The 23,362-nt window shown below is 43.2% G+C and overlaps 1 long non-coding RNA gene across 1 annotated transcript; it reads left to right on the top strand.

Annotated features, from left to right (window-relative positions):
• The first annotated feature begins 8,190 nt into the window (after positions 1-8,190).
• On the top strand, positions 8,191-18,851 carry LOC112220657. The gene is made up of 3 exons (XR_002948892.2): positions 8,191-8,486; positions 18,318-18,397; positions 18,538-18,851. It is a non-coding gene; the product is annotated as an uncharacterized LOC112220657 (long non-coding RNA).
• The last annotated feature ends 4,511 nt before the right edge of the window (positions 18,852-23,362 follow it).

Below are 23,362 nucleotides of genomic sequence, written 5' to 3'. Positions count from 1 at the left end.
CCATGCTTGGCTGAGAAATCGACCGAAAAATGCTACAACTATAACGCCAAACTTTTTTCAAAATTAGCTACATAATATCGACAGAAACACGGCAAACGTTGTTTAGGATCCATCCTCAAGGTGTTTTTAACAAATATATTCAATAATATATCCGTCGAGGCAGTTGGTTTCTCATAAGAAGCGATTGGAAAAATGGCTACCTCAGTATTTTACGCAAGGTTTTCTGCGGGAGACACCATGTGACCACATGCCATATATGGTCCCTTACAGCCATTCTTCAAGGGAAATGCCTAAAAAGACGTCACAATGCTGTAGACACCTTGGGGAAAACGTGGAAAACGTAAGCTCATTCGTAGTTCATTCATAGCCATATAAGAAGTCATTGGCATGAGGCGGTTTCAAAAAATGCGGCACTTCCTGGTTGGATTTTATCTGGGTTTCGCCTGTAACATCAGTTCTGTGGCACTCACAGACAATATCTTTGCAGTTTTGGAAACGTCAGAGTGTCTTCTTTCCAAAGCTATCAATTATATGCATAGTCGAGCATCTTTTCATGACAGAATATCTTGTTTAAAACGGGAATGTTTTTCATCCAAAAATTTAAATAGCACCCTCTAAATCCAACTGGTTAAGTGTGTTTCATTTGGTGACCTCACAAAGGACAGGAAACACACATAACTATATCTCTGAATGTGTACATTTCTCAATTATGGTGTTTGCATCTAATTCTTGTATAAAATGAATAAAGATTAAACTATTTGTGAAATGATGCAATGTGATGTTGACCTTTAATGTGAAAGAATTGTATTCCCTTTAAAGATTAACTAAGTTATTGGCCCACCTCCTTGAGCACAGACATGATCTGGCACCATTGAACTGCTTTTTCTGTTGTTACGAATAAAACCCCCTCCTGAGGAAATCCTCTTAAGACCACGCAAACCTCGGTGTAAGCTGAGGCACAGGTTTGAGTACCAGGACTAAGCAAACCCACAGCATGAGCTGTGATTGCGAATAGTTATTGAATTCCTAACCATACTATGTGGAGTATTGGCTACACGGCTGGAAATGGTTCAACTCTGAGACTATTGATCCCTACAGAATAAGAGCAAATCTTAGATACTAATTACGAGTCTGCAGCTAGAAATTCTGTAAACCTCGGATGAGAAGACCAACAACCACCAAAACATCTATTCTATGAGAACATTTCTGAATGGTACTCTGAAGTATCCATTCTAACCACGAAAGACTGATCTGCTTCCCTGATCTTCAGGGAAGCAGAGAGAGAGACGCTCGGACGAACTCTCCAACAGACAGACGGACGATTCCAACAGAGATCACGACGACACAATGGGCATAAATATATTGATTGCAATTATTCCCAAATGAGTGAGTGGTCATGTGCAAAGGATTAGCATTTCAATGAATATAATTATCAACTGTGTAGTGAATCCTTTTGTCTTTCCCGCCCTCTTCAGTCCACACCCACTTCCCTTTGTCCACCAAGCCATCATATCGGCTTAGCCCACTAGGGAACATCCCCTATCATTTCCTTGTAACCATATCCACTGTGTTGTTTGTTTATGCATTTCTGTGATTATTTAGTTAGTTTGTAAATAAATGATTAAGCCAATTGGTGTATAGATGATTTACAGTAAAGGCCGGGTTCGTGCAGATAACCAACAATTCACAACGTTCAGATGAGACTGACATGAGGTTAAGAATAATTCAGTAATAGAATAATAATTGATCAGATATTAAAATATCTGAAGAGTTATATTCGGAAAATTACAACTTTGTAATCTGAAGATTTTCCGTGGTTCCCCGACTTCCTAGTTAATTAAATTTACTAATGACAGAGAATTGATTTGAAAAAATAGTCTTCACCTTTAATGATGCCAAAGACACGACACCGGGCACATAAAGAGAGTGGCTCTATTTTGCCTCAATAGATCCACCTCCAGTCACTGTTCCTGTGTGCTCCAGCGAGTATCTGGACACTGAGAGATGCCTAATTTACTTAAATGCGGTACCCATGGCAACTTTATGTTATAATAATTGAGGTAGAAGGGCATTGTTTGCTGTCAACTACAGTTGGGTACATAGCGTTGAATTGTCCAGGGTGACAACCCGCCAGATGAATGGCACTCTAATTAGCTAGCTGGTCCCTCGCTGTCAGGCGCATATCAACCCCCCTAATGGAGACGGGTCCTGGGGTTAATTTAGCACCCGTGGGTGGGTGGAACACACACACAAACAGACATGGACCTACACACACACACACACACACACACACACACACACACACACATATCCACACACATACATGTCACACTCACCATCTTTATAATATTATTATATTAATATAATATCTCTCTTTCTGTTACATACACACACCAGACAGAACTTCCTTATTCGCTTATCCGCCAAACGCAAATCACCAGGATCTTCGTAAGTGTCATTAATAATGTTGTCAATACAACACAATAGAACTACTAAGAACCACAGAAAAGACTGGTGCTACTCTGTCTGTCATCCTCCTACCCTGTGCTAAATTACACGTCTCTGAGGAGCACAGACCGTGTACCAGTGTGTACTATGTCACCTAGGAACCTGGCTTTTATTCATGACTACAGTGTCTTCTTTATTTAAGAGTGGTGAGGGGTATATTCATCAGACTAGGGTTAATTAATGTCTACATGATTGAGGGTAGGGAGGAACACACTGGAGAAATGATGCACACCTACAATGCTGTCGGAGCACTCCAGATATGAAGATTAATCCATTCCGGCACACCCGTTACAAATTAAAACAGCCACGCGGCACATCCTTTGTGTCAAATGCTCCTATGAACAGAAGCAGGAGTAATTTTTTACTAGTAATTAGCAGTATTTCACTCTTTCTTTCTCTTCCCTCTTTCTCCTCTCTCTTTCCTTCTTTCTATCTTTCTTTCTCTCTTCCCTCTTTCTCTGCTATTTTTCTTCCCTCTTTCTCCTCTCTCTTTCTCTTCAATCTTTCTTTCTCGCTCTCTCTTCCCTCTATCTCCTCCCTCTCTCTCTCTCTCTCTCTCTCATGGTGGAGATGGATGAGAGCTTCAGTGTGTCTTGTCTCTGAGCTGTGGCTGCTTTGATTGTAACAGTTGGTGAGGAAGGAAGCTATTTGAAACTGAATCTCTAGAACACTGGCTTAGGGGAGTTAAGGTTAAATGGGATTGCTCTCTTTGAATCTATTTGACGACCCTCTGCAGCTGAGTCTGCAGCTTGCCCCACTTGTACTGAAGCGTATTACGGGGATCCGAGATTGAGAAGTTCATCACTGGGTTTGTGTCACTGGCGTACCGGACACCCCCGCAGCCCCTGCAAGGCTGGGGGGCTCATGAGCTTTGGGGGCTCATGTGCCTATCATTGGGGCCTATTTCTTTTTTTAATTCATAAATGAATTCATAAGTACCCTCCAAAAATATCCATACGTACCAGGAAGCTAAGAACATTTTAAACTGATTGACAGTAAGTGGATATTGGTGAACAAACGTCGCGGTCAAAGCTACGCTGCTCAAATGCAATGAGTGGAGCTTACTCAGGTGTTCAAAATATTAGACCAAGGGCCTAATGCTTCTTAGGGAGTTCTTTATGAGTTTTAGTTTAGAAAACGATCTCTCCGCAGAAGTGACAGTTACAGGGATGGTAAAAACAGCTTGATTGCCATAGCAACATCTGGGAAACTGAGCAGAAGGGAGTGATGCTTCAAATACGGCAGTTCTGCAACATCTTTAATTGAGCCTCTCATTCTCCTTAATTGCCAGCCTCAACACGTTACAGAAAGAGATGAACTGTATAGGAAGCTCTGGGGTCAGGTTGTCTGGATACTGGACAGCCAATAAATTGGCAGATGCAAACAGATGATCATCTTTAGTGGACAACAGTTCGTCTGAGCTTGAACAAAAAAAGCGGTTTGGGATTTCGTTCATACTGGTGAACCGGCGTTTGAGTTGTGTGGTTGCGATATCAACAGACCCTTATATTGGCATGGATCGTTTAAATTGTGTGCAGCGCAATGGACATATAATGCACAATGTCTCAGGAAAGACCGTCCAGGTATGCAATACTCAGGATAGAATACAGTCGAGCACGCTACCTGGACTTACAGGTCGTGGTAAAAACATTTGCATGCAAAAATGCAAGATGATGCAGACACATAACGTCACTACTATAAGCCTCTACGTAGAAGAAAATGAGGGAAAAGCACAGACACAGAGACTTTACTCTAAGAGAAAGAAAGAGAAAAAGAGACAGAGAAAAAGAGAGAGAAGTAGCAAGGAGCTCTTCAAGGGGAATTTCACAGTGGGGGATTCTGGGCTTGTTTTCATCATGTCTGAGGCATATCTAGGACATTGAGATGTGTTTCACACATAATTGCTCAGGAGGAAGGCAGGTCAGGACTTTGCGAGTTGAATGATAAACCCTATAACGGCTTCCGGTGTATTGATGTATTGATGGGGACTTCCGGTGTATTGATGGGGGGGGGGGACTTGTCTAGAAATACATGTAGGCCTGCTTTGTGGCATTTCGTGAAGGCTGTATGTATGCCGTCTTTCAGCGATGTTCCAAATGACAAATTATTTAGTAAATATACAAGCAGACACACCTTTTTCAGTCTGTGAAAGACTACAACTTGTGTTGTCCTGTTCTCTGTGCCCCCATCCCTCCCCCAAGGCAAGCTTTCAAAGGAGGCGGACACTAACAAACAATCCTTTGGGAAAACTGAAAGAACTGACCAGATGCAATGGCTTCAAGTAATTCCTCTTAGACCGGGATATAGCGAAGAGGATTTATAGCGAAGAGGATTCAAAACAAAGAGTTTTTAAACATTTCTGGTTAAATGTCACCATGTAGCTAATAGATGCTCCAACGTCAAATTCGTGTTGATAAGAGGAATTACTTGAAGACATTGCATCTGGTCAGTTATTTCAGTTTTCCCAAAGGATTGTTTAGCTAGAAGCTCAGCTACAGCTAATGCCAGCACCAAGAGGGCAGATGACAAATACGGTGGCTTAGTAAGATATTTTTTCTACAACTTTAGTTTATAAACCCATATTGTATATATTGTATATATTGTATTGTATATATTGCTGGCTAACAAACTACTATGGTACAGTGGGAGGGGGGGAATCAAATGTTTGTTTGCTAACTTAGCTAGCTACACTATACATACAAAAGTATGTGGATCTCAACTCCATCGAACACCTTTGAGATGAATTGAAATGCTGACTGCGAGCCAGGCCTAAACTCCCAACATCAGTGCTCAACCTCACTAATGCTCTTGTGGCTGAATGTAAGCAAGTCCCCACAGCAATGTTCCAACATCTAGTGGAAAGCCTTCCCAGAAGAGTGGAGGCTGTTCTGGCAGCAAACGGGGGACCAAATCCATATTAAGGCCCATGATTTTGGAATGTGATGTTCAAAGAGCAGGTGTCCACATACATTTGGTCATGTATGGTGTACTTAACATTGGTCATTTCAATATTGTAATCTCGCTGTTAGCTAGCTAGCGTCACTACATTGGAAGCAAGATTATTATTATGCTTATTAGCTTATGTTAACTAACGTCAGTCAAAGATAGAACGAACAAACAAACATGTTTGCTAGCTACCAGTCTAGCAGTGACTACCAAGGTATAGGCATAGTTGATTGACAGTGTGTATACCAAAAGATAGCTATATGATTTAACTGATAGCTTTCAGAGTTCAGTACAATAACGTTAGCTAGCTAGCTAATTTACCCAGCTAGTCCAGCTAGGTTTGCAAGCTAACTAACGTTAGGTTACCTCTAATTAAGAATCTTTCTTTTTTTGTGTGAAGGAAAAAACATCGCTGGTAAACGCACCACTTCTCAGCTGTCGTCGAAATGGATTCCCCATCAGTTCAGACTAAAAATCCCTCTGATAATCTTTAGTCACCGCATCATTCTTGATAGCCGCAAGCCACTGGCAGAATCGGGATAAATCTCTGGTAGGTATAATAGTGAAAGATAACACATTTTTTTAGCTTGTTTGTAATTAGCACAGAACACCACATGACAAAAAGTGAAAAACAAACGTATTCAAAATACTCTTTTTATTTATTTATTTATCCGTTATTTTACCAGGTAAATTTTACCTGAGAACACGTTCTCATTTGCAGCAACGACCTGGGGAATAGTTACAGGGGAGAGGAGGGGGATGAATGAGCCAATTGTAAACTGGGGATTATTAGGTGACCGTGATGGTTTGAGGGCCAGATTGGGAATTTTCGCCAGGACACCGGGGTTAACACCCCTACTCTTACGATAAATGCCATGGGATCTTTAATGACCTCAGAGAGTCAGGACACCTGTTTAACATCCCATCTGAAACATCCCATCCGAACTTCTAGAGAAATTCTGAGATTATAGTGTTCTAGTCGTTCGAAGTAAATGTAACCATTATTCACATTTGTGGGCAAGCCCCCTCTACCTAGAGGGCGGTATCAGGATCCGTTATGAGCAGACCAATACACATGGTGTCAAAACTTCACGATTCTACCAGTGAAATGAAAATGTGGATAATGGGGATGTTTATGATAAAAACGTAATGTTGTTAAAAATATAGTGATGACTATACGCCGTTGTCAGGGCCAGGGTGAAATTCCCTTTCAGGAGGCCAGGGGAGTCTCTCAAGTTGAATTGAATTTACCTTGAATATTGCAGCTCATTTGTGAGGGCTATTAGCCAGTGAGGACGGCTCATGTCATGCAGGTTCAGGTAGCCTATACAGGACAGTTTTATATTAATTGGTAGCTGATTCGTATGCTGTTGCATCAAACATTTATTTGACATTCTGCAACATTTGAATTTCCAACATAATTACTGAACAAGTAATTCCATTATTGCCAGTAGTCTAAATAAATGGCAGCATTGCAACACTGTGTATACTGTAGCTTCGTGAAATGTTTGGCTTAACATGAGGAAATTATGACCAAATAGGCCTCTTGCCTTGTTTGACTCCAAACTCCAAACGGAGTGGGAAATGGTTACCCAGACTGACAGCTACTACTCTATGTTGTTATCATCTATGCATAGTCACTATAATAACTCTACCTACATGTACATAATACCTCAACTAACCGGTGCCCCCGCACATTGACTCTGCACCGGTACCCCCCTATATATAGTCTCGCTATTGTTAATTTACTGTTGAGGTGTATCCAGTCGTATTGACCCATTCTTTGAGTTAGAAGTATAATTTAAGAAGTCCTCATCAAACACAGATGGGACATTGTTGCAAATATGTTCGCAAAATCATTCTCCCAGTTATCTAATTCACAATTCTTCTTATGTTCAAGATCACAATTTTTCATTATGATTTCCATGGGAATTTTCTAACTTTTTTGTAACTATTGATTTAATTCCAAAATTGCTAAAGGTTGTTACTTTGCAGTTGTTCGAGATGTAGTGCTTCGCCCCTTCTGAACCACCTCTTATATAACTTTAGCTTGGTGTCAAATATATGTTGAAACTGTTTAAACTCTTCTCTGAAAACTCTTCTCATTGATTGGTCTTTACATTTTAGGAACTTATTTTCTACAGCTCTTATTACAGACCATACATGACTTAACTTTTTTTAAATGTTATTATTTATTTATTGCGGTCTCTTAGGCTTGGATGATACTAATTTAAACACTCATTTAAACACTTGTACATTGCCTCGTGTAGTACATCACAGAACCGACCATACCACTGAAAGAAATATTAACGTAACATACAACAATTTTTTTTTTTACTGAGTTACAGTTCATATAAGGAAATCAGTCAATTGAAATAAATAAATGAGACCCTAACGTATGGATTTCACATGACTGGTAATACAGATATGCATCTTTTTTTTAAAGGTAGAGGCATGGATCAGAAAACCAGTCAGTAAGTCACGCCCTGACCTTAGAGATCCTTTTTATGTCTCTATTTTGGTTTGGTCAGGGCGTGAGTTGGGGTGGGCATTCTATGTTTTGTGTTCTATGTTTTCTATTTCTGTGTCTTTGGCCGGGTGTGGTTCTCAATCAGAGGCAGCTGTCTATCGTTGTCTCTGATTGAGAACCATACTTGTGTAGCCTTTTCCCACCTGTGTTTTGTGGGTAGTTGTTATTTTGTTTTGTGTTTCTGTACCTGACAGGACTGTTTTGGTTTGAGTTCATTCGCTTTGTTATTTTTGTTATTTCAGTGTTCAGTTCATATAAAGTATGAACACGTACCACAGTGCGTTTTGGTCGCCATCTTCCAACAGCCATTACACAGTATCTGGTGTGACCACCATTTGCCTCATGCAGCGAAACACATCTCCTTCACATGGAGTTCATCAGGCTGTTGATTGTGGCGTGTGGAATGTCCTCTTCAATGGCCGTGCGAAGTTGCTGAATATTGACGGGAACTGGAAAACATTGCCGTACACGTCGATCCAGAGCATCCCAAACGTGCTCAATGGTGAGTATGCAGGCCATGGAAGAACTGGGGCATTTTCAGCTTCCAAGATGATTGCGAAATGGTCCGTGCATTATTATGCTGAAACATGAGGTGATGGCGGTGGATGAATGGCATGACAATGGGCCTCAGGATCTCATCATGGTATATCTGTGCATTCAAATTGCCATTGATAAAATTAAATTGTGTTCGTTGTCCATAGCTTTTGCCTGCCCATACCATAACCCCAACGCCACTATGGTGCACTCTGTTCACAACGTTGACATCAGAAAATCGATCACCCACACAACGCCATACACGCTGTTTGCCATCTACCGGTACAGTTAAACCAGGATTAAGAGCACACTTCTCCAGCGTGCCAGTGGTCAGCGAAGGTGAACATTTGCCCATTGAAGTCGATCAAGATGCTGAACTGCAGTCAGGTCAAGACCCCGGTGAGGAAGACGAGCATACAGTTGAGCTTCCCTGAAATGGTTTCTGACAGATTATGCAGAAATTCATTGGTTGTGCAAACCCAGAGTTTCCACTGGATGGCTGGTCTCAGACAATCTAGCAGATGAAGAAGCCTGATGTGGAGGTCCTGGGCTGTCAGGGCTACATGTGGTCTGCGGTTGTGAGTCCAGAAGCCACCTCCAAAGTCTGTAAAACAACTTTGGAGGCAGCTTATGGTAGAGAAATTAACATTCAATTATCTGGCAAAATCTCAGTCAGCATTGTAATTGCACACTCCCTCAACTTCAGACATCTGTGGCATTGTGTTCCTCCATAGATGAGCCTACATCCCGTTGCTCCTTAGATGAGCCTACATCCTGTTCCTCCTTAGATGAGCCTACATCCCGTTCCTCCGTAGATGAGCCTACATCCCCTTCCCACTTTAGATGAGCCTACATCCCCTTCCCTCCTTAGATAAGTATACATCCCCTTCCTCCCCAATATACACTGCTCAAAAAAATAAAGGGAACACTTAAAAAACACAATGTAACTCCAAGTCAATCACACTTTTGTGAAATCAAACTGTCCACTTAGGAAGCAACACTGATTGACAATACATTTCACATGCTGTTGTGCAAATGGAATAGACAACAGGTGGAAATTATAGGCAATTAGCAAGACACCCCCAATAAAGGAGTGGTTCTGCAGGTGGGGACCACAGACCACTTCTCAGTTCCTATGTTTCCTGGCTGATGTTTTGGTCACTTTTGAATGCTGGCGGTGCTTTCACTCTAGTGGTAGCATGAGACGGAGTCTACAACCCACACAAGTGGCTCAGGTAGTGCAGCTCATCCAGGATGGCACATAAATTCGAGCTGTGGCAAGAGGGTCTACTGTGTCTGTCAGCGTAGTGTCCAGAGCATGGAGGCGCTACCAGGAGACAGGCCAGTACATCAGGAGACGTGGAGGAGGCCGTAGGAGGGCAACAACCCAGCAGCAGGACCGCTACCTCTGCCTTTGTGCAAGGAGGAGCAGGAGGAGCACTGCCAGAGCCCTGCAAAATGACCTCCAACAGGCCACAAATGTGCATGTGTCTGCTCAAACGGTCAGAAACAGACTCCATGAGGGTGGTATGAGGGCCCGACGTCCACAGGTGTGGGTTGTGCTTACAGCCCAACACCGTGCAGGACGTTTTTCATTTGCCAGAGAACACCAAGATTGGCAAATTCGCCACTGGCGCCCTGTGCTCTTCACAGATGAAATCAGGTTCACACTGAGCACATGTGACAGATGTGACAGAGTCTGGAGACGCCGTGGAGAACGTTCTGCTGCCTGCAACATCCTCCAGCATGACCGGTTTGGCGGTGGGTCAGTCATGGTGTGGGGTGGCATTTCTTTGGGGGGCCGCACAGCCCTCCATGTGCTCGCCAGAGGTAGCCTGACTGCCATTAGGTACCGAGATGAGATCCTCAGACCCCTTGTGAGACCATATGCTGGTGCGGTTGGCCCTGGGTTCCTCCTAATGCAAGACATGCTAAACCTCATGTGGCTGGAGTGTGTCAGCAGTTCCTGCAAGAGGAAGGCATTGATGCTATGGACTGGCCCGCCCGTTCCCCAGACCTGAATCCAATTGAGCACATCTGAGACATCATGTCTCGCTCCATCCACCAACGCCACGTTGCACCACAGACTGTCCAGGAGTTGGCGGATGCTTTAGTCCAGGTCTGGGAGGAGATCCCTCAGGAGACCATCCGCCACCTCATCAGGAGCATGCCCAGGCGTTGTAGGGAGGTCATACAGGCACGTGGAGGCCACACACACTACTGAGTCTCATTTTGACTTGTTTTAAGGACATTACATCAAAGTTGGATCAGCCTGTAGTGTGGTTTTCCACTTTAATTTTGAATGTGACTCCAAATCCAGACCTCCATGGGTTGATAAATTTGATTTCAATTGATAATTTTTGTGTGATTTTGTCAGCACATTCAACTATGTAAAGAAAAGTGTTTAATAAGAATATTTCATTCATTCAGATCTAGGATGTGTTATTTTAGTGTTCCCTTAATTTTTTTGAGCAGTGTATTTGACCTCCATGAATCTCAAAAACAACAATGATTGATCAGGTAGTCTTACTAGTGTCTCTAATCAGACCAATACACTCAGGACCTTTACTTTCCGCAAGCTCAGTTAAGGTAATCACATTCAACAATTACAATATATAGTCGACGACTGCTTTTACCTTTTGTTGATATTGATGTGAAATAATCATTTTGCGGTGATAATCTGCCATTCAGAATGCAGCACTTGGAATCCTTTAAGAATTCAATGCAAGTTTCCCCATGCCTATTTCCACCTGTGTCTATAGCAACTCTAGGTGTCCAGAGAATACCCCTGCGCCAACAATGGCTGAAAAAAACAGGAGTCGCGTCCACTTATAGAACCCTCCGGTGGTAAATAACAAGATAAAATAACAAAAGAATATTGCAACACACTGTGTTAAAATCTTACACCAATTATTCTATCCAATGACTTGTCTACAATGTTCACTCCTATATTGTTAAAATAATTTGTTCCTAACAAAAAGTCTGACGCCACCTGAAGCTTTAGGAGTTCTTCTATGAACATTTCAGTTGTGTTCAAACCAAGAATAACAATCTAAGTCAATAGTGGAGTCACCATACAAATGAGTTTCATTCAATGAAATAAAGAGGGTTTAGGGACTGTAGTAGTGATGTTCTAAGTGTACAGTTTGTGGTCGTAAGCCCATTAACGTTCCAGTGAATTAAAGAAAATTGTTCAGCACTTAGGGACTAGGTAGATGGTTTTCAGCCTTCCTGGGCATGATCAGTGGGTCCAGCTCCCCGGCCCCTGTCGTCACCCTCGGGGTCAGGAGACTGCTTTAGCATCCTCCCATTCCCTGAAATGTAGAAATCTCTTGTATGAGTGTTCTGAATTTGAGTTTGATGACTCAATCTATGTGGGACTTGGCCGACCCGATGAACACCCTCTCAAATTTTGGCCTGCTCTTCAGATGTTGCTTCAGCCGGCGTACATCAACTTTAACTTTGAGCCCCCGGAATGCGACCTTCAAAACTCTTGGTCCCCAGCCTCTCGCTCTCATTCTTTCATTGGCCACCAACTCTGGCAACTGCTCACAGCACAGATCCTCAGCGTAGCTCCCTCACCTTTTCTGACGTATCTTTGGTGTCCTCGTAAGGTAGACCTGTTACTGTTATAGATACTGTACGTCTGGGTCCAACCGGTTTGTTGGGTTCTTTTTGGGTTGTTAGATTTTCCAGCGAAACTGCTTTACGCAAGTGGTGTTTGTAGGTAACCACACACTGGTTTACCTACAAGTAAGTGATGTAGCCATATTAAGTCCTGAGTCATTGGAGGTTTTCCAGTGAAATTATTATATCAGTGTTGTTGTGATTTAGGAAGTGAACTGGAATAGAGACAGAGACTGGGGAATGTTCAATCTAATGCAGCAACAGAGACCTTTCACCAAACTCTGTGTGTCAATATGTAGTTCTCATTCAATTACCTTTTCTTACGGGTGGCAACACAAAAGTTATAGATCGTTATTGACAGCCATCAAAAGAATACTGTTACCATATGTTTTCCAGTACCAGATACAGTGTCAACTCTCTGGCCTCTGTGTATGAAAAACAACCAGACACACGGTAGGTTTCCGATCAGAGGACGCTGGTGGAAGGAGCTATAAGAGGACGGGCCCATTGTAATGGCTGAAATGGAACAGAGTCAAATATGTTGGATGTGTTTGATACTGTGCCATCCATTCCATTCTTTACAATGAGCCCATCCTCCTATAGCTCCTCCCGCCAGCCTCCTCTGCCGCAAATCTATAATTTTCCCCTTGATGTGTTTGAAACCATTTCTTATAGCATGGACTGAATGGGACACCTCCCGTACTAGGGGTTGTTTAAGTGCCCTCTGAGCTCCATTTGCACTCAAAGCCTCCAGAGAGCAAAATTAACCCCTATTTATTATTGCCTCCATTGTAGAGCATCTTTGAATGAATGGGTTTCATGCTGTTCCGTACAGAAAACACGCATCTTGTATTTTGCCTAGGAAGATTAACGAACATCAACCATGATGGAGACTTCTTTTAATGTCAGTCTGCCTTTGATACGCGAGAGTTCACGTTAGGGATCCGATTGAGATCAGATATCGCACAAAGCAAGTGTTAATAACAAAGAATGGAGAGAGGGTCTATTATTCAGAGGGCACACTGGCGCACACACACTCACACACCGTAGATAGTGAACTCAACTCCCTCTTGAGAGCGGCGGTGGTGTAATAATTATCTCTGATACGTGTTGTGCTGAACCCCTGTGCTCTCCCACTGTGTGCTCTCTCACTTTCCCTCTCTCACTCTCTTTTCCTCCTCTCTCTCTCTCTCTTCTCCCTCTCTCTCGTTCTCTTTCTCCCTCCATAAGCCCAAATAACAAAGGGAGCTTTTTTTATATACATGTGAACGACCGTGCGAATGCTTGAAATGGAATGCATGGGAGTGAACGAGAGAGAACGTACAGGCCACAAGCGTCAACAGCATCAATGGCGTCTAAGTCGAGCAACGTTGGTAAAAATGTACTAATACTTTGTATGAAAATAGACTAAGTGCACTGTTACCTCTGGAAGTGTGAAATGTATATGTACAGTTTTTCTCAATCGTGTACAAGCAGGGTACTGGCTGGAGTCCGACTAGTGATGACTTTAACAGTCTGATGGCCTTGAGATAGAAGCTGTTTTTCAGTCTCTCTGTCCCAGCTTTGATGCACCTGTACAGACCTAGCCTTCTGGATGATAGAGGGGTGAGCAAGCTGTGGCTCGGGTAGCTGAGGTCTTTGTTGATCTTCTTGGCCTTCCTGTGACATTGGGTGCTGTAGATGTCCTGAATGGCAGGCAGTGTGCTCCCGGTGATCCGATGATGCATTGGTCTGACCGCCCCACCCTCTGGAGAGTCCAGTGATACAGCCTGACAGGAAGATCCTAATGGTGCATCTGTAAAAGTTTGTGAGGGTCCTCAGAGCTAAGCTGAATTTCTTCAGCCTCCTGAGGATGAAGAGGCGCTGTTGCACCTTCTTCACCACACTCTCTGTGTGGGTGGACCATTTGAGATTCAGTGAGGTGTACGCCGAGGAACATGAAGCATTTTACCTTCTCCACTGCGTCCCCGTTGATGTGGATGAGGGCGTGCTCCTTCTGCTGTCTCCTGAAGTCCACCATCAACTACTTTGTTCTTTTCCATGGTATAGCCTGACCAGGTGAATCCAGGTGAAAGCTATGATCCCTTATTTGACCACAAATAATAATCCTTTGTTCAAATGAATCAAATCTGGACAATCTAGAGATTGAGGGTGGGTCATTTGTAGAAATATGAATGTTTGGTATACTATTGATCTTCCCTACTTTGCTTAGAAAGTTGTAGACGGATTGAAAACAATATTTGTTTGAACTGTGTGATTTGTTAAATGAATCAAATCTGGTCTAGAACATTGCAAGTCTATCTATTTGTAGAAAGGAAGTTCCTAACCTGTTGATTTAATCATACTTTGCAGCCTAACCTGTGTTGATTTAATCATGGGTAAAACAATATATTGGGCTGTGTGATTTGGTTAAACTGACAAATAGGCTGTTTTAAGAACAATGCAAGTCTATCTACCTGTGTTGACTAGATCATGGGTATATAGCAGCCTACTTACCTGTGTTGATTTAATCATGGGTATATAGCAGCCTACTTACCTGTGTTGATTTAATCATGGGTATATAGCAGCCTACCTACCTGTGTTGACTAGATCATGGGTATATAGCAGCCTACCTACCTGTGTTGACTAGATCATGGGTATATAGCAGCCTACCTACCTGTGTTGACTAGATCATGGGTATATAGCAGCCTACCTACCTGTGTTGACTAGATCATGGGTATATAGCAGCCTACCTACCTGTGTTGACTAGATCATGGGTATATAGCAGCCTACCTACCTGTGTTGACTAGATCATGGGTATATAGCAGCCTACCTACCTGTGTTGACTAGATCATGGGTATATAGCAGCCTACCTACCTGTGTTGACTAGATCATGGGTATATAGCAGCCTACTTACCTGTGTTGATTTAATCATGGGTATATAGCAGCTACCTACCTGTGTTGACTAGATCATGGGTATATAGCAGCCTACCTACCTGTGGACTAGATCATGGGTATATAGCAGCCTACCTACCTGTGTTGACTAGATCATGGGTATATGGGTAGCAGCCTACCTACCTGTGTTGACTAGATCATGGGTATATAGCAGCCTACCTACCTGTGTTGATTTAATCATGGGTATATAGCAGCCTACCTACCTGTGTTGACTAGATCATGGGTATATAGCAGCCTACTTACCTGTGTTGATTTAATCATGGGTATATAGCAGCCTACTTACCTGTGTTGATTTAATCATTTAATCATGGGTATATAGCAGCCTACCTACCTGTGTTGACCTGTGTTGATTTAATCATGGGTATATAGCAGCCTACCTACCTGTGTTGACTAGATCATGGGTATATAGCAGCCTACCTACCTGTGTTGACTAGATCCAGCCTACCTACCTGTGTTGACTAGATCATGGGTATATAGCAGCCTACCTACCTGTGTTGACTAGATCATGGGTATATAGCAGCCTACCTACCTGTGTTGACTAGATCATGGGTATATAGCAGCCTACCTACCTGTGTTGACTAGATCATGGGTATATAGCAGCCTACCTACCTGTGTTGACTAGATCATGGGTATCATAGCAGCCTACCTACCTGGGACTAGATCATGGGTATATAGCAGCCTACCTACCTGTGTTGACTAGATCATGGGTATATAGCAGCCTACTTGTGTTGATTTAATCATGGGTATATAGCAGCCTACCTACCTGTGTTGACTAGATCATGGGTATATAGCACTACCTACCTGTGTTGACTAGATCATGGGTATATAGCAGCCTACCTACCTGTGTTGACTAGATCATGGGTATATAGCAGCCTACCTACCTGTGTTGACTAGATCATGGGTATATAGCAGCCTACCTACCTGTGTTGACTAGATCATGGGTATATAGCAGCCTACCTACCTGTGTTGACTAGATCATGGGTATATAGCAGCCTACCTACCTGTGTTGACTTAATCATGGGTATATAGCAGCCTACTTACCTGTGTTGACTAGATCATGGGTATATAGCAGCCTACTTACCTGTGTTGATTTAATCATGGGTATATAGCAGCCTACTTACCTGTGTTGACTAGATCATGGGTATATAACAGCCTACCTACCTGTGTTGATTTGATCATGGGTATATAGCAGCCTGCCTACCTGTGTTGACTAGATCATGGGTATATAGCAGCCTACTTACCTGTGTTGATTTAATCATGGGTATATAGCAGCCTACCTACCTGTGTTGACTAGATCATGGGTATATAACAGCCTACTTACCTGTGTTGATTTAATCATGGGTATATAGCAGCCTACTTACCTGTGTTGACTAGATCATGGGTATATAGCAGCCTACTTACCTGTGTTGATTTAATCATGGGTATATAGCAGCCTACTTACCTGTGTTGACTAGATCATGGGTATATAACAGCCTACCTACCTGTGTTGATTTGATCATGGGTATATAGCAGCCTGCCTACACTCTAAAAATTAGGAGTTCAATTGTAGTTCTTCTAAGATCCTCAAATATCCTCGTCCTTGGCAATGAAAAACAGTGCCAAAAGGTTCTTCAAAGAATTACTTAGGAGGTTGGGTTCATCGAGGAACCCCCATTGTTGCTGGCATCCTTCGGGGAACTTCGCAATTGCAACTAAAAACCCTCGTGCCGAGTTTGAATGCGACAACAGTTAAAAAGGTACGTTGGGTTGATGTTTGGCTCTGAATATGTATCAAAATCATTTAAATAATAATATAAAATACTAATGAATAACGGAGACAATTATGGTCTTCTGTGAATAGCTTCCATAACATTACTATAGCTATAGTTTAGAAGAACTAATGTACATTTTAGAAAGCAGGGTTTGACCGTTGGCATTGTATGACCTACAGTACAGTAACGTTAGCTAGCTAGCTAGGCAGAACTAGGTTTGTATGATTTTCTGAACTATATTCTACCCCATATATTGTATATAATTTCCATAAAGCCAACATGGCTTTACACTCATTGTCACGGCCGTTGAATGAAGAGGACCAAGGTGCAGCATGGTGAGCGTACACATTCCTTTATTTATATGACGCTGACAAAAGCAATAAACAATCCAAAAACAACGGTGAAGCTAAAGGCTTCCAACCAACAAAGACAACTACCCATCAAGACAGGTGGGAAAAGGGCTGCCTAAGTATGGTTCCCAATCAGAGACAACGATAGACAGCTGTCCCTGATTGAGAACCATACCTGTCCGAAACAAAGAAATACAAAACATAGAAAAATTACCATAGAATGCCCACTCAAATCACACCCTGACCAAACCAAAATAGTTACATAAAAAGCTCTCTAAGGTCAGGGCGTGACACTCATTAACGTAAGTTTCCAATCTAGAGCAGTTCTCACTTGTGTGAGAATGAACCAGCTAATGCTAGCTTCGTTGACATTAGCTAGCTAGCCCTGTCCAGACGAGATGTTACAACGAACTGAATCGTCAATGGAGGGCTTCCTCTTTATATAGGCTGCGACAGCATGCAATACTATTATGAACTCACAAGGGGGCATAACATTAACGTAAACGAGGAGAAGGAGAGATGTTGCGTGGGAAAATTGCTTTTTTTCACTCGATCTGTCCAACGTATCACCTTATCGCCTCTAAAATGTAAATAAAACACTATAAAGAGTTTATATAATGTGTCATTACATACCTATTTGAAGGTTTGTGTCGAGTTTTTAGGGTGGTGCTAAAGTGATCTTAGAAGTAAACAGCGGCTTTGAGAATGATGATCGCCTGCAATGATGACGCAAAATATGACTAGGTATCCCCCCTTACCCCCATCACTGTCCATTTCTTGTTTTTAAACGATCGTCCTTTGAAATCCTTATAGGACAGAGCATGGACACAATGCAATTGGGATCAAAAAGAAGGTACGGATATGTTGTAGGACAGCTGCATTTGAAGTGTACATTTAACCTACACAGCAGTCAATACAAACTGAAATCTATTAGCATACAAATGTGTGCAAATGATCTTTTCAGCTCTTCTCAGAAATGAATCAAGTCCATGGAATAGATATAAACAAAAAGATAATTCAAGGACTAGCAAGAGGTAAAGGACAACACGAGGTATTTGCTCTTATTCCTCCCCTTTCTCTTATGTATTTTGTCATAAAATGAACAACTGTAGTAAGATCATTGCTTTACTTTACTAGGACTCGAGACCACAGCAGCGATCCTGCTCTTGCCCTACCTCTTCTATGAGAACCAGAGTGGCCTTTATGTCCGTGACAAGGTATGCCTCTGCACCAATAATCAGTTTTTTCACAAACAGAAGCTACAGCTGAACATTTGTTATGTTCTTTGTTAATTGTATGTGTATTAATCTTTTCTTACTTTTATTGACACAAATTTCACCGCACCCCACTCCTTTAGTGCACATCGACTGAAATCCATTTCACCATGAGAGTGAATTCCTGCTGGCCTTTGATTGGGAGAACATCCATGCCCTAGAGGACGTCCCCATGGGACTTGTGGCTCTGCTAGGGCTGTATTCTTTATTTTCAGTTCAATTTCCCCAAAATGTCAGAAAAACACTGATGTTCTTATGTTACTGTGTTCTGGGGATAAGAGAAGTTGGGGTGAAGTTACCAGGGACGGTAATGAAGATGGCACACTTCCTAACATAACTAAGTGGTTGTTGGACACACACACACTAAAGCTAAAATAAATCTGTATTTAGCATCAAGTTTACAATATTGTTAATTTACTTATGATTCATTTTTAATGTTTTTATTGTACATCATTATTTAATAAAAATGTAAAAAATGTCATGAAAAGCACTATAGAAAATAAATGTATTTAACTCTGATTTCAAGAGAGAACCATCTATTTATAATTCAATGAATTAACGCTGGCTTTATTTGCAGGCAGAAACACAACGTTGACGAGCGTTCCCCGTGTGTATTCAGCTCTACTGTGCTCTCTCTCTTCCTCGGTCCCTCCCTCCCTTCTTCTTTCCTCACCCCCTCTTCCTCCCACCCCTTAGATAGCTATTTTCTGCCGCGGTGAGGTAGCTGTGTGCTACCTGGCAGGGCTAGGCGGTGGAGGTGGTAATGGAAGGCCTGACCGGGCCTGTCAGTTCATGCCACCCCAGGGAACGGGCTGGTGGGCCTGTCAGTTCATGCCACCCCAGGGGACGGGCTGGTGGGAAAGTAATGGCCAAGGCTACCAGATGTAGCCGTCACTTCTAATCAAGTGTGCCTCTGTCACTTTGGCTTTATTGATACCTCCCTATGTGAAGTCCCCATGCTGCCACAACCGGCCCCCAGCCTCCACTGGTTCCCGCCACAATCAGACTAGTTTCTTACCGACAAACAACTCTTGTTTTTCCTTTTGACTTGTCTGTCTTGCCTTTTTAACAACTTCCCATGTGGTGGTAGCAGGGTTGACTACTCCTGGGCTCAGATAATCATACAGTGTTGTGTTTGTATCTGGGTGAGGAAAACCTGGGCAGTGGAAAACGAGATGTGACAGGGTCAGGGGTCCCTTCAGAACACCATAGCCATATGTATATCATCTCTATGTGTGCTCCTTTCTTTGTGTGTGTGTGTGTGTGTGTCAAATCAATTGTTATTTGTCACATTATTAGTCTACACCTGTTGTTTACCAACAGTGAAATGTTTACTTATGGATCCTTCCCAACATGCAGAGAGAAAAAATAAATAATAATAGAAATACACAAGGAATAAATACCAATGAGTGACGATGACGTGGCTATATACACGGGGTACCAGTACGAGTCGATGTGCTGGGGTATGAGGTAATTGAGTTAAAGTGACTAGGCAACAGGATAGATAATGAACAGTAGCAGCGTAAGTGATGAGTAAAAAGGGTAAATTAACCAACTAGCTACCCAGACATTTTAAACTATTTAGCTAATTATTTAGCAGTCTTATGGTTTGGTAGTAGGAACTTTTCAGGGCCCTTTTGGCTCCAGACTTGGTGCATCGGTACCACTTGCCGTGCTTTAGCAGAGAGAACAGTCTATAACTTGGGTGGCTGGAGTCATTGTGCTAAAAGCTAGTTAGCAAGTACTTCTAACCCCTGAGGGGCCCCTGTGTTGAGGGTCAGTGTGGCGGATGTGTAGTTGCCTACCCTCACCACCTGGGGGTCGGCCCGTCAGGAAGCCTACGATCCAGTTACAGAGGGAGGTGTTCAGTCCCAGGGTCCTTAGCTTAGTGATGAGCTTGGAGGGCATTATGGTGTTGAATGCTGAGCTGTAGTCAAGAAACAGTTATTCTCACGTAGGTGTTCCTTTCGTCCAGGCGGGAAAGGGCAGTGTGGAGTCAAATCTAGTCAAGTTGTATTTGTCACATGCGCCGAATACAACCTTACCGTGAAATGCTTACTTATAAGCCCTTAACCAACAGTGCAGTTCAATAAATAAAGTTAAGAAAATATTTACTAAAATAAAGTAAAAATGAAAAGTAACACAGTAGAATCACAACAATAACGAGGCTATATACAGGGGGCACCGGTACTGAGTAAATGTGCGGAGGTACAGGTTAGTCGAGGTAATTTGTACATGTACTGTAGGTAGGGGTGCAGTGACTGTGCATAGATGATAAACAGCGAGTAGCAGCAGTGTAAAAATAAAGGGAGTGGGGCAATGTAAAGAGTCCGGGTGGCCATTTGATTAATTGTTCAGCAGTCATATTGTTTGGGGGTAGAAGCTGTTATGGAGCCTTTTGGACCTAGACTTGGCACTCCGGTACCGCTTGCCGAGTAGTAGCAGAGAGAACAGTCTATGACTTGGGTGACTGGAGTCTTTGACTATTTTTTTGGGCCTTCCTTTGACACCGTCTGGTATATAGGTCCTGGATGGCAGGAAGCATGGCCCCAGTGATTTATTGGGCCATACGCACTACCCTCTGTAGCGCTTTACGGTCAGATGCAGAGCAGTTGCCATACCAGGCAGTAATGCAACCGGTCAGGATGCTCTCGATGGTGCAGCTGTTGAACTTTTTGAGGATCTGGGATCTCATACCAAATCTATTCAGTCTCTTGAGGGGGAAAAGGTGTCATGCCCTCTTCACGACTGTCTTAATGTGTGGACCATGATAGTTTGTTGGTGATGTGGACACCAAGGAACTTAACTCTCGACCCACTCCACTTCAGCTCCGTCGATGTAAATGGGGGCCTGTTCGGCCCTCATTTTCCTGTTGTCCATGATCATCTCCTTTGTCTTGCTCACATTGAGGGCAAGGTTGTTGGCCTGGCACTAAACTGCCAGGTCGTTGACCATCTCCCTATAGGCTGTCTCATCGTTGTCGGTGATCAGGCCAACACTGTTGTGTCATCAGCAAACTTAATGATGGTGTCGGAGTCGTGCTTGGCTATGCAGTCGTAGGTGAACAGGGAGTACAGGAGGGGACTGAGCACGCACCCCAGAGGGGAACCGGTCTTGAGGATCAGCATGGTAGATGTGTTGTTGCCTACCCTTACCACCTGGGGGGGCCCGTCAGGAACTCCACTATCCAGTTGCAGAGGGAGGTGTTCAGTCCCAGGGTCCTTAGCTTAGTGATGAGCTTTGTGGGCACTATGGTGTTGAACACTGAGCTATAGTCAATGAACAGCATTCCCACATATGTGTTCCTTTTGTCCAGGTGGGAAAGGGCAGTATGTAGTGTGGATCTGTTGGGGCAGTATGCAAATTGGAGTGGGTCCAGGGTGACTGGGATGATGGTGTTGATGTGAGCCATGACCAGCCTTTCAAAACACTTAATGGCTACAGGCGTGAGTGCTACAGGGCGGTTGTCCTGGAAGCCACATTGCCCCTGTCCTCAATGAACTCCACTGGCTCTCTGTCGCCCAACGTATTTATTACAAGATCTTTCTTCTGACTTCTGACCTACTAAGCCCTTCACCACCTTGCCCCCCACCCCACCTTTACCTCTCAGACCCTCTTCTCCCCCACCGACAGGGCCTTCACCAGGGTTGCTCCTAGGTTCTGGAACTCCCTCCCTTTAGCTATCGTTCAGTCTCTTATAAAGCCCCACCTCTTTGATAAGGCCCATCATTAAGCGCCCCCCCCACGTACACACACACACACATAAAAGCAAAGAAATACACTATTAGGGCACTCCTCTCTTCACCGTACTGACCCACTGACCCTTACCCTACCCCGTACTCTTAACCGGGCTCATATCCAAATCCCAACCTTCCCCTCCCCATACACTGATACATCACACTCTTTCCCTTCTTTGAGCCCACCCCTCTCTTTATTTATGTCTTGTTTATTCTGATGTTTTGTTTTGACTCCTGTTTTGTTGTTTTCTTTTTCATTTTAAAAATTGTATAGCGACTTTGGGTCCTTGCAAAGAGCTATATAAGTCCCATGTATTATTATTATTATGTAGTAGTAATAGTAGTAGTAAACCATAGACATTGTTGAAGGTTTAGTAGACACTGCATTAAAACACCTGTTTACCCTGAGCTTAATTTTACTCAACAGCAATGCATTCTGGTCCATGTAGTTTGGTGGAAGCCAGGCTTTGGCACCTGGCTCTCTCTATATCTCTCCATCTCTCTCCATCTTTATATCCCCAGCAGCAGGGCTTTATTTTTCCTTTGCAGAGGCCACTGGGGCTGACTTACTGGGTCATAACTCGACAGGGCAGGAGGACGGAGGAGGATGACAGAAAGAAGGAAGTGTCTTTGAGGGAGTCAGGGATGGGATGCTTGTTCGTGTTTTCCCCTCAAATGATCTTTCTGCCAGGGATAACAAGGGGTTACGATAAGAAGGCTAATTAAGTAGCTTTTCAATGTACTTTCAATGCATTTTTTGCAAGGGGAGGTTTGAAGACTAACATGTCCATCACCCCCCAGATCACTTTGACTAATATGTCTATCACCCTCCATTTCCCCTGACTAATCTGTCCATCACCTCCAGATCCCCCTGACTAATCTGTCCATCACCTCTAGATCCCCCTGACTAATCTGTTCATCACCCTCCATTTCCCCTGACTAATCTGTTCATCACCTCCAGATCCCCCTGACTAATCTGTCCATCACCCTCCATTTCCCCTGACTAATCTGTTCATCACCTCCAGATCCCCCTGACTAATCTGTCCATCACCCCATTTCCCCTGACTAATCTGTTCATCCCCCCAGATCCCCCTGACTAATCTGTCCACTAATCTGTTCATCACCCAGATCCCCCTGACTAATCTGTCCATCACCCCCAGATCCCCCTGAC

Source organism: Oncorhynchus tshawytscha, linkage group LG21 (genome assembly GCF_018296145.1).
Source record: "Oncorhynchus tshawytscha isolate Ot180627B linkage group LG21, Otsh_v2.0, whole genome shotgun sequence".
Taxonomy (NCBI): domain Eukaryota; kingdom Metazoa; phylum Chordata; class Actinopteri; order Salmoniformes; family Salmonidae; genus Oncorhynchus; species Oncorhynchus tshawytscha.
The sequence above is the reverse complement of the archived record's forward strand: the minus strand, read 5'-3'. Positions and strand labels throughout refer to the sequence as shown.